The 13,158-nt window shown below is 40.6% G+C and overlaps 1 non-coding gene across 1 annotated transcript; it reads right to left on the reverse strand.

The window, feature by feature from the left end:
* Positions 1-5,264: 5,264 nt before the first annotated feature.
* On the reverse strand, positions 5,265-5,383 carry LOC145416197 (5S ribosomal RNA). The gene has a single exon (XR_013900240.1). It is a non-coding gene; the product is annotated as a 5S ribosomal RNA (ribosomal RNA).
* Between the last annotated feature and the right edge of the window lie 7,775 nt (positions 5,384-13,158).

Raw genomic sequence — 13,158 nt, forward strand, 5'->3', positions numbered from 1 at the left:
GTCTGTAGACACAGTGTGGATGTTCAGGGATGGTGTGGGAATCATGCCTAGTCCTTTTAAGGTAAGCAACAGTCAATCAAGCCCCAGCTCCTTTCACTCCACTGAGACAAGGGACTTTCCCATGCGAGACAAGTACACAAGTTACCACCTGCAGCAGTAACCCCTGGAACACTAAAAAAAAAATCGCGATGGTGGTCATTTAACTAACAGAGAACGTCAGTGTTCCACAGTCCATCACAAGTCGAGAGTACGAGTAGTGAGTGTTAACTCAGGGCTGTCTGTGCAGATCCTAGTTTGTGCTTATAGTACTTTATTTGCATTTAACCCGTGGATTGCGAGCCACAGCTCAGGCTGTGCTGGCCGTGCATCACCGCTAACTACTCCACCCCTATGCAAACTTACTTATGGCACTGCGTATAGACGGAGAGAGAGAGAGAGAGAGAGAGAGAGAGAGAGAGAGAGATTTTTTTTCTTTTCACCAGATGATGCCATGGATGTTCATCTTCAAATTATAATAAAAAAAAAAAAAAATTTGTTTAAATTAATTTTTCACTACTCTCCTACGTAAACTAACGCATGGCCTTACGCAAAGACGAAGAGAGATATTATTTTTTTGTTTTTTCACCAGATGATGGCCTGGATGTTCATCTTCAAGTTCATAATAAACTAAAAAAAAAAAAATACTTTTTCGTTATTTTGGGCGCACCAAGGGGTGGGATAAAAAAAAAGGTAATTGCGCAATCCACGGGTTAATAAACTGATAAATATACAATGCCTTAACCCGACGCTATGTACGGGTACGTTAAATTTACAGGGTGTCATGAACTTGCGCGTACCTGGTAAAAGTAAGTTCTTCGGACATAAATAGGGTTGGATGAGGATTCTCGTGCAAGTACTTGTCTATTTTGTTTTTAAACGTCTTAACATAGATACTGTTCATGGTATCTGAGAGTAACCTGTTCCAGATATTTACGACTCTGTTGGAGAAGTGTTTTGCTTCATGGGACTGGAAACGCATTCCCATAATTTTGCAGCCATTACTCCTGGTTTGACTCGATTGGTCTATTTCAAAATATTTATTAATGTCATATCCCTTTATGATTTTTAAAACTTCAGTAAGGTCACCTCTTAACCAGCGTTTTGTTAGCCTAACAATTAAAGTTCAAGGCATTCCTCATATGGTTTGTTTCTCAGTCGTGGTATCATTTTGCGATTCTTTGCTGTATTTTCTCTAATTTTTCTATGCCCATTCTAGTGTACGGAGATTAGAACTGCACACAATTCTGGAGACTGGGGTGCACTAGCGGGTGGTACAAGGCAAGTATGACTTTTTCCGATTTAAACTCGTAAGTACTTCCAATAAAACCCACCAACATGTTTCCAGTTTTAACCATCCATATGCAGTGCTTACTCGGTTTTATGTATTTGAGTTTATCACACCAAGATCCTTTTCATTCTGTGCATTTGGTAACTTGATATTGTTCATTATGTAATTCACATGGACATTGCTATTTCCAGTATGAAGTACTTTGCATTATTCTATGTTAAATTTTATTTTCCATTTTTCAGCCCAGCATGCCAAAATACTAAGGTCAATATGTAACTGCTGCCACTGTAACTTTGAAGTTACTTTATTGGTTAATTTAGCATAGTCTGCAAATTTCGATATTTTATAATTTACACCCTCATCTATGTCGTTTATGTAGGTAAAAAAAAAGTCTCAGTTCAAATACTGAACCCTGGGGAATGCCACTAATCACATTACCTCATTTGGATTCCTTTCTGTTTATCACAGTTCGCTGTTTTTGATCCGAAAGCCAGTCTTGCAACCATTTCTGCGTATTTCCTTTTATTCCATAGGCTTCTATTTTGCTTATGAGACGCTTGTGATGGACAGTATAAAATGTTATCCTTGAGTTGTCATATCATGAACTGTAAACATCAGGAAAGAAGTCCAGTAAGTTAAGTATGAATGTCTATGTTTAAATCCATGCTGCGAGTCTTTGATTATATTATTTTTCTAGATAAATAAATATTTCATCTCTGTTTCCATTAATTTGCACATTACTGCTGTTAGGCTGATTGGTCCGTAATTTTTTTAAGAGAGACTTGTTTCATTTTTTGAAAATGGTGACATATTTGCAGATTTCCATCTGCATTGGGTTTTCCCAATACTGTACTTATCGATTTATTAATTAAGACAGAAAGTGGCAGCAATATCTCATTTTCTCTTCTTTGAGAATTCTCCGTGAAATTTTATCAGGGCCATGGGGTTTGTACTATTCATTCATGAAAGGATATCACTATTGTGACAGTATATTTCCTGAGGACGGTGCTATTTGCTTGGTTTATGGGTGGCAGTAAGCTTCTGGTGGTGTTTTCTACTGTAAAAACAGATGCAAAGCAATCGTTAAGAATATTCGCCACTTCGACCTCATTTTCTGTGTGTTTACTATTGTTTGTTTCTTAACGGTCAATTAATGTACCGTAGCCATTACCTTTTTATATCTAATGTAACTTTAAAATTCTTTAGGAAATAGTAGTAGTAGCATTAGTAGTAGTAGTAGTAGGAGGAGGAGGAGGAGGAGGAGGAGAGGGAAAGAAGAAAGAGGAGGAAATAGAAGAAGAGTGGAAAAAGAAACGAAATGAAAGATATATGAAAAAGCTCACAAGACGAGGAAGGGGGAGATAGAAGGAGGGAAAGAAAAGAGAAAATGAAAGGAAGTCTGAACTGAGTTCGGTAGAGAAAAAATCGGAGGGAAATGGAGAGGCGAGGAGAGAGAGAGAGAGAGAGAGAGAGAATTGGGGGGAGGGAACTGTTAAAAACTGGTGGTTGAGAAAGGAAGATAAAATATATTTACTTAAATGCATTATACATGAATACTGTATATATATATATATATATATATATATATATATATATATATATATATATATATATATATATATATATATATTATATTATATATATATATATATATATATATATATATATATATATATATATATATATATATATATATATATATATATATATATATATATATATATATATATATATATATATATATATATATATATATTATATATATATATATATATATATATATATATATATATATATATATATATATATATATATATATATATATATATATATATATATATATATATATAATCATCCGGACCTCGTTTACCACCCTGGGGCAGGGTGAGGCGTAGCCCAAGTTTGCCCAGTCCACTAGGCCACGCTTCCAATCACTCATCATTCAAGCCCCCGGAATCCTTACTCTATCTGATACGCCAAAAACTTTCAACATATTCTTTAAGTTCACACAAACGTACCCGATAGAGTCAAACCGAAGGCTGTCACGTTATAAAAGGGTGCCAAATCCCTGACAATGCGGTTCTTCTCACAACATTCATCCAGCCACCTTGACCTCTGGTTATTCCCCTAGCCTCACCGACTTCCATACCTCTCTTCCTCACACACTCATCCATATCCCTCCACCTTCTCCTTGGCCTACCTCGCCTCCTCCCTCCTTCAAATTCGCTCAGATATACTTTTTTCACCACTGTATTGTTATCCATTCTTTCCACATGATCATACCATCCCAGTACGCTCTCTTCGATTCTGGTGTCCACAAACTTCCTTACTCCACATCTTTCACGAATCACATTATTTCGTATACTATCCACTCTCTGTACTCCACATACATTCCTCAGCAGTCCCATCTTCATTGCTGTCACTCTTGACTTTTCATTATCATGCCACACCATAGTTTCACATCCATATGTTAAGGCTGGGACTAACACTCCTTCATGTAAGCCTCGCGCAGCTGCAACATTCAAGCCTCTGTTACTTATCACGGCCTCAATTGCAACAGCTACTTTCCTTCTTTGTGTCACTCAACTTTCCACTTCTGCCCATTTTACTCTCTTTTCTATCACTTTACTCAGGTATTTGAACTCTCTCACCAATTCCAATCTCTCTTCATTCACTAACATCACACTGAGAGTCACCTTCTCTCTCGACTACCATCACTTTACCCTTTTCTACATTTTCTCTCAAGGCACGACGCTCAGAGACGCCACCAAAACTCTTCACTAGTCTACCAAGTTCTTGTCCGGTATTTGCAAGTTGCATTGCATCACCAGCGTACAACAAATTTAAGATATTCCGTCCATCACCATTCACTACCAACGTTATCCCTCTCTCCATTACTCGTGTTTTTACGTCTCTCATCACCCCATCCATATATATATATATTGAACAACCTTTGGGACATGAAATAACCTTGTCGCATGCCCACATTGACCGTGAACCAGTCACTTAGATGCCCATTTACCCTTACACATGCCTCACTATCATTAAATCTCTTGACGGCACCTCGCAGCTTACCATCTACATCGTACATGCGTAAATCCTTCCACACTTCGTCCCTGTCTATGTTGACGCATGAATTTTCCAGATCCAAAAATGTCATAAACATCTTAAGGTCCTTCTCACAAGCCGTCTCACTACAAATATTTGATCCACATATCCTCTGCCGCTCCTAAAACCACCCTGTTCATCACTCAGTTGGAATTCTGAGATCTCTTACTTTGTAATAATTTTTCCACTTACCTTCACTACAACACACAATAAACTTATGCAACGATAATTCTTGCACTCACTTCGCTTATCTTTAATTCTGTACAGGGGGTACGATCACAGCCTTTATCCTCTCTGCTGACAGTTTCACTTACCCGGAATTATCTCCAAAAGCACCTCATTCCGCTCTCTCCATTGCACTTAATCATCTCTGCACACACACACACACACACACACACACACACACACACACACATATCTATCTATCTATCTATATCTATCTATCTATCTATCTATCTATATATATAGTATATATATATATATATATATATATATATATATATATATATATATATATATATACACTATATGTATGTTTAAATACAGGGGGTCGTTGGAGTTTTTTGCTCACTCAGTGCCACTCAGGAATGAGTGAAGCTGATCACTAACATCTAAAATGCCAGGACCAACTTGCCTAGCCCCGGGCTGCTATGCTCCTCATTGGGCAACACAGGATTAGATGATGATGTTTTATATATATATATATGTTCATTCATTCATTCATTGCCAGACACCATGTATCCCAAACGGGGTGGCCAATGGCTTAGAGTTAATTGTTTTACAGGGAGGGGCACTAATCCTCCACCAACCCCACTTTGACACGTAGGGATGCCAACAGCATCTGGTGTTCCCAGGCGGTCACCCATCCAAGTACTAACCAGACCCAACGTTGCTGAACTTCGCTGATCGGACGGGAAGTGGTGTACTCAACATGGTATGGCCGTTATATATTTATTTATTTATTTATATATATACATACATACAGAGAGAGAGAGAGAGAGAGAGAGAGAGAGAGAAAATGAAATATGTCAGCAAGGGAAGGAGCGGAGGAGGAACCGGAAAAAATGTATAATATATTCTTTACATCAAAGAACCATCATCATCATTATCATCGTCATCATCATTATTATTATTATCATTATTATTATTATTAGTTGTAGGAGTAGTAATAGTGTAGTAGTAGTAGTAGTACTAGTAGTAGTAGTAGTAGTACTAGTACTTTTTTTTTTTTTATAAAATCACCTCCATCCATTGGGGAATTATATTGTGAAGATCAAAACCTAATACAGTTCACCATTTGGAGCTGTAATGTGAAGGTTAACATTAACCCTCATATTACGATCCGTTGACCCCAAGCACGCCAACGGCTGTGGTAACCAACCATCTACTATTACTATTATTATTTTTATTTTATATTTATTGATATTAAAGTGTAAATAAAGACATAAAACTATTGGTGCTGCTGGTCTATGCGACTCTCGACCACTGTAGCTTCGTAATCCATACCCACCAGAGAGACAGACCTGAGGGCTGATTATCTTGTGCCCCTGAGACACAGCAGAGCGGACCTCACGAGGGAGAATGAGAGTCGACATCTCATCCAGGCCATAACAGAACTCTGCGGTTGACTTTTCTTCTCAGAAAGAACCTCTGCCAGTCTCGAGTAGAATCTCACTGCCTCTGGACCCATCCCACCTGATGTTGTGAACACAAGGGGAGTGAATCGACCGTGGTCCACATGTTGGATCCTTTCTTGATAATTTCTGTTTTTTTCTTGTTCATTCCTTTTGTGTGCAGCTTCGAGAGACAGTTCACGATGGCATGCTGCCATGGGATCGAATATCCTGATGTTCAAGAGCGCCCTCTGCCCACGTGTCCAGAAACCTCGATCACTGACATCCACTCTTGCATCATTTGATGTGTTTGCTGTTCTGTGGGTGAAGTGCTCGCCGTCCAGGGGTAGCAGAGCTGGCTCAATCGTGACATCATGGTATACTTCCTGGAGCATTTTAGCAGTGAGGTCGCGTACTTCATCGTGTTGGATGCAAACAAAGCCTCCCTTCTTGCATACCATTGCATGGTTTGGATCAAAGGCAGTGCCACAGGCACAGTGTTGAGGTAGGTTCTCTATTGGCCACCCATATCTCAAGGCTATGGCGTCAATAAATTTTTGTTTGTTGAAGTGGAAGCCTTTTGCCTTGAGAGGCAGGGTTGTGAGCCAGTTCGATGCCCCAACTTCCTGTGTAATTTCAACTCTTCTGCACTGGTCTGGTGTTAGATGTTCGATTATGTGCTGCAGCTGGTCTTTTTGTCTAGCTTCACGCTCCTTGCTTATCTGTGTCTTTATGTCTTTCTGCCTTTGGTGGTCGATTTCACTCGTCTCAACCTGGGCGCAGATTTTCTGTGACAAGGATTCAGTGAGCCTGAGAAAATTTCTGTGTTCATAGCTTGCCATGGCTACTGGATTTATAATGCCAAGGCCTCCCATCCTGGGTGGTAGTGCTAGAAGGTCCCTATCTTCTGGTGTGAGGATGTGGCCATTGGTTAGAGATGGGAGGAATGAATCCCTGATTGCATCCTCCAGTGGTTGTAGCAGCAACTCGATGTCTGGTATGGTCCTCATCACGAAGGTCCACTTGTGCTTTACACCATAGGTAAATGCACTGTATGCTGTATGGGGTTCTGTTTTTGCGTGGCTGGATAGTGTATGAATTTCTTCTACCTATGTCTTTACCTTATCACTCACATATTTGTCTTTGAATTCCTTGGTTCCAATCACAGCCCCTAGATGCCTCTGACCTTCCTTGGTCACTATCACGTTTGTGCCTCTAAATGCTTCCTGTGCATCTTGATAGTAAGCTGGTTTCACGATCAAGATCGACTTACTTGGATTAGGGTAGTAACCAATTTCAGGGCCATGAGATGTTACAAGGTCCCAGCATTTCCTCACATCCTCAACCCTGCCAGCACCGGTGAGATCATCGGCATAGGCTACCTGTTTTACGTTGGTGGCCTCGTATTTGATCTGTTGTTGCAGCACTGTCATCGCCAGGGCGTACATAGCCATGGCAACGGGGTCTCCCTGGGTAGTTCCTTCTGTGGACTGGATTACACCGACATCATGAGCAGCTGTCTTACCCACAATGTAGAGGTCTGCTGGTTCTTTATAGGTGTTTTCCACATATTGGGCAAATGCTGGGCATTTAACCTTGATATTGTGCAGCATTGCCACCCATTTGATGGAATTAAATGCATTTGAGGCATCAACTAATAATACTGCCTGACAGTCCTCTTCCTCATATATTTTCCTCATGGAGTGAACTGCTGCCTCACCTCCTGCCTCCTGGCCTGCACACACTTGGAGGTTGCCAACTGCTTGCTTCACATCATATTTCACCACCTCCATGATGCATTTTCCTATAATCCGTCTTAAGACTTCACCCACCCCGATGGGCCTGCATCCAGGATTCTTATCAGGGGGGATTAGTCTGTAAGCCGTCAGTGCTTCTGTGTTACTGCACTGACTTAAAGCCAGCTTCCTTGCCAGTGAGGCAATGGTGTTACACAGGTCTGTTGCTGCCTCCCCAAACTGATGTTACTGAGGATTACTCGCCAAGATTTTGCATCCAGGCCTGACGGTCCTGCCTCCCTGTGTGTGCATTGCCTTCTGCCATACCATCTCTCCAGTTATCCTGTCATATATGATGTGATTAGGAGGAGTGTAGTTGCCGTCAAGCTTTGACTGGGCACTTGCTTGTCGTGCAGTCGGGTGTTTTTCCTTTAGTTGTTGCATTGTTTCGTCTGTCAGGTCAAGTACTCTGTTTGGTGATTCAGCTGACAGGGATCTTGTTGCCATAGAGACCTTCCCCTGTCTCATCTTGCTGCCAAAAATCTTTGCCACATCGTTGGTATTCTGATTTCTTCTGCCTCTGTTGTTTATTCTCATCTGCAAGGCCCTTGCTTCCTCAAGCAGATCGTCGATTTCACCTCTTTTCCATGTTTCAACCCGCCTTTAGATGGCCTTAATATTTTCTGCAATGCTAGCTCTTGGGCGGGTCATGTTGAGGAAGAGATGTGGTATTAGTGCAAGGACCTTAAGAGAGAATGAGGCAATGGGTGTGTTATTGTTGTAATTGGCTATCAGGCGAGTGATTTCCTTGATCATGTCAGTTGTAGCATTGCATTTGAGAGGTTCAAAAAGGTTACTTGACGACCATCCAACTATTTCATTATATGTGGTGTTCACCCAGGTTACTGCATTTTCTCGGAATTTGCCCATCCAGTATGTGGGACGACCCTCTCGCACAGACCTGTGAAACTGTTCTGCTTCCTCATTGTTTGTGTCACTACCGTTCTGAGGAGGTATAATACCTGGATGATTCACTCTTTCATGCACTCTTCTATGGTGGTCTTCATCCTGAGTTTCATTTCTATTATAAACCTCATGATGTTCCTCACCCCCAACTTCACTACTAATCACTTCCCCATGATGATTTAACCCACCCAGCGCTTCCATATCTCTCGCATCTTGGCGTCCATCCCTATCCCTCACTTCACCAAGGGGTCTTTCACCACCACGCATGTCCGTGTGATCGTGCATATTGTCAGTGACCGCCCCGTCAATTTCCATGTCACCAATCTGTCGCCTACCATGTTGGAAGCGGTCAAGTGCCGCTTCTGGTGGGCTGTGATTCCCTAACACATTCATACAGAAAGGTCCCTACCTACAGTATGTACACGGTGACCTGTTTGTTGCACATGAGCACCTGATACACTTATGCTGCCTACTGGAGCACTGACAACAATACTGTGGCATGGCCATGGTGTTAAAGTTTTTATACTGTGGTACAGTATTGATAATAATAATTATGGCTACTTTTTGTAGTACTAGTACTAGTACTATTACAGTAGTATCAAAATCATTATCCTAACCCTAGTCATACTACTGAAATATATGGTTATATTCCAATAACCTTAAAAACGAACACAAACAAACAGAAGTATCACAAGAACTTGCAGGAACAGTGGACTGATTACCCGTCGATGCCTACTACATATTACTTTTCTTGTGCTTGAAGACTTTTAATACAAACTAGATAAAGGTGTTTTACGTCAACGCTTTTACTTATGCAATGTACGCACACACACACACACACACACACACCATAAGCTCTGTCTCCGTCTCTCTCTCTCTCTCTCTCTCATCCGCACAACTTCGGTATTTTTCATTGTTCTTACTCTTCCTTGCTTTGTTCTTATTTCCTTTATCTACTTGTATTTCTAATCTTGTTCTTCATGCCATCTTATTACCCTTTTTCTTCAGATATCACTTCTTTGCCTTCAATTTTTTTTTCTTTCATAATTTTTCATTTTATCCTTCTGTTTATTTTCCTCCTCTTTCATATCAATTTCTTCGTTTTTCTTTATCTCACATTTTTTTTTTCTATTTTTTCATATATTTTACATTGTAATGTTTTACATTCTTCGTCTTAATCCACGCCATTATTATCACATCTTTCTTTTTCATCTTGGCATCTATTTCTCACCATCTTTTTCTTTGCATTTTTCATCTCTCTTTCCTCCTTGTCCACATTGTTATAAGTGTTTCTTACTCTCTTTCACTTCCTCATACTTAATATTCTTCCTTGTTTACGTTTCGTTAGTTTTTACCTTTTATCGCATCATCTACAGATATCTTTGCTCTTGTCAACATTCATTTTCTAAGCATATATTTTTTTGCAATTCATTTGTTATAAGCAATTTTCCATCCGTTTTCTGCCAGCTATTTAATTTTCCTCTCATGTCCATTTGTTTTTTATATCTTTCTTTGTAACTCATATTTCTTCTACTCCGTTTCTTTCTTAATTCCTGAACCCAGTAGACTTCCTGCTCTCCATAATAATATATTTAGCTTGTGAGAGATGTTTTGGGCTGTAGTGGTCTAATATAGTGTTGTGTGCTTAAGCCATCAGTCGCAAAGTGAAATGCAGACCAATAATACTTTATTGTGTGTAGTTGTAGTAGTAGTAGTAGTAGTAGTAGTAGCAGCAGCAGCAATATTAGTAGTAGTAGTATTATCGGTAGTAGTACAAGTTGTTGTTGTTGTTGTAGGAAAGTAGCAGAAAGAGTAGAAGGAGTAGTGGTGGTGGTGGTGGTGGTGGTGGTAATGGTATGGGGTGCATAGTAGTAGTAGTAGTAGTAGTAGTAGTAGGCAGTTTCAATCCCAGGGTCATCTGAAAGTGAACCCAGTGGATTGGAGGCTGAAGTTACGCATCTCCTGGGGTCCATCGCCTCCCTTTACGGGTGATAGAGAGGGGAATGAGAGATGTTTGTATAACCAGGCATCGGAGCCATCCAGCCGTATTGGTGCCACTGCGTGAAGGCGTCCCTCTCTGACATTTCTAAAAGAAGTTGTGGTTCTTGTTGCATAACCCGTCTGTTTAGCCGAGGAAACCCATCGTCCACAGGTAAACAACAACCTACAAATACATTCATATGCTTGAGTTTGTTCGCCTCCCTTGCCTCTTTCTCATGGCGGGATTACTAACTTGCATTAGATGTAATGAACAAAGCTGCATAATATCTCCCTGGATTCATTATTTGCACCTTAGTCCACTTTGTCACATTCAAGTGTATATGAATCCATCCATGAAACTGACTGTACGGTAAAGCAAGTACACCGTGTAGGGATCCGGCTTCCCCTGGTGATAGACAGAGCCTCACCAAGGTTGGATCAGGGTCTTTCACACGACGAGCTGCAGGGAAATATGGGGTTTGGCTTCCGGGTGAACGCCTCAGCTGCTCCTCCCAGGGTGCATTTTGCCACCACGTGCAGGCTCCTCGTGAGCGTCCGCATTGTAATGTAGGGATTAAACTGAATGTAATCGCCTGAGGAGACTAGAATCAACGATTCGTATGCAATGGATTAAAAACTTACGAAAGAATTTCTGATAACACGATTTCCCAGCCGTTAAGAAAAGTTTGAGCACCTTCCGAAAACTTGATATTTATAGGCCAAGTTGTCTCGTAATGGACATTTTTCATCAGCCAAAGTTGGATATAAGTCATAAATAAATCCCGTAACTGAGGTTCTCGGGGTTTGGCGCCTTGACTGACGCAAACATTGTCATAAAGTTGAAGGTAAATGGGTACTGAATCAATAGCAGTGTTTAGGTGGCCTTACAAGGCTGCTTAGCTTCGTTCCTCTCCTAAGGTCTCGTTCACACCAAGTGCATGCTTCAGATGAGCCAGAGGTTGCAACTACTACCACTGTTATTCACTCGCAATTTAATTTCCACCCACGGAAGGTTGAACTAGATGTGATGACTGTGTGCTGCTTCATTGCCACTGTATAACAAGAGGTTCCCAAAGATGCAAACAGTTTAAACTGGTAACTAAATAACCTTCACGTTGTGGTAATATTCTCCGGCTGAGTGCAAAAAGGGCCGATGTACAAAAAGGCCAATTTCTAAGTTCGTGGCTTAAAAATCCATCAAAAGCGACGTACTATTCAGTCGTAAAATCGCTATACTAATCGGGGAGGGTTTCAGTTTTGCTCCTCTTACATACAGTACATGCAATAAAAATCTGAATTTCTAAGATGTTCCATCTTCTTTTGCTTATCTCTGTCTGTCTGTCTGTCTGTCTGTCTCTGTCTGTCTGTCTCTCTCTCTCTCTCTCAAAAAAAAAAAAAAAAAAAGTTTCTTGGGAACAGGCATTTCTTGCACTCATCCTGATAGTTGTGTTTATTCTTCATCGATGTAATTTTTAACTTGTACTTTCAGAGATCCCATGTATGAAAATGTTTTGTACTAAAAATTAGTGCAGAGAAAGTGTACATATTTTTCAAATCACAGTATTCAACCTAATTCTAATATTAATGTCAATTAATACAAGCATCCCCTTTGTACTTCAGTTAAGGAATTCATCTATGTATATACTAAAATAGTCAAAGTAACTACTGCAGAAATATACTGTAAAACTTGTCTGGACATTTCACTCGGCAGTTAAAACGGGCATAAGAGTGCGACCATACTTGCCCTCGAACATATCGGAAACACTGCTCATGACATGTTAGATTCATGCCTTGAGCATGTTAGCAGCATGTCACAGACATGTTACGGGCAATGTCACGTGCATGGTTTTCGAGGAAGTCACTGACATGTTCGAAACAAAGGTGAAGTAGTAGTATGGTTCAGACTTGCGAAAGACAGTACTCAGCAACATGGCGATGAGGGAGGACGCCTTACTTGTTGCAGCCACAACGGTTGTAGTATGTGCACAGCAGGGACAAAAAATACGTGCTCGTCGGCGATTTTGTGTGCGTCCATCACGTAAGGCAAACCCCTATGGTGATGGACATAATTTTGTAAATGACCTCGTTATAGATGACATTGGACTGCTACAGGTGCAAGTGAGGGATATTTCAGAATTTCGTAAGTTCTTCAGGATGTCAAAGACAGATTTTGAAATGGTACCACGGACGCAGGTACTGGGGTGCTGCTGTGTTAGATTCATGTCCGCGGCTCATAACCTCGTCTACACCGGTGCTACCAACATGATTGCAACAGAGTTGCCAACATGTTCGAGACAGGTGTGTTTCAACATTGTTGCAGGCACAGTTTGAAACACGTTGCCAACACATGTTTCGGGCAAGTGTGGCCGCACTCTAAAGTATCTGTCAAATGCTGCAAGTTATACGGCGGGTATAATTTGCAATATCA

Source organism: Coenobita brevimanus, chromosome 104 (assembly GCF_032717465.1).
Source record: "Coenobita brevimanus isolate Jiangsu-jjx chromosome 104, ASM3271746v2, whole genome shotgun sequence".
Taxonomy (NCBI): domain Eukaryota; kingdom Metazoa; phylum Arthropoda; class Malacostraca; order Decapoda; family Coenobitidae; genus Coenobita; species Coenobita brevimanus.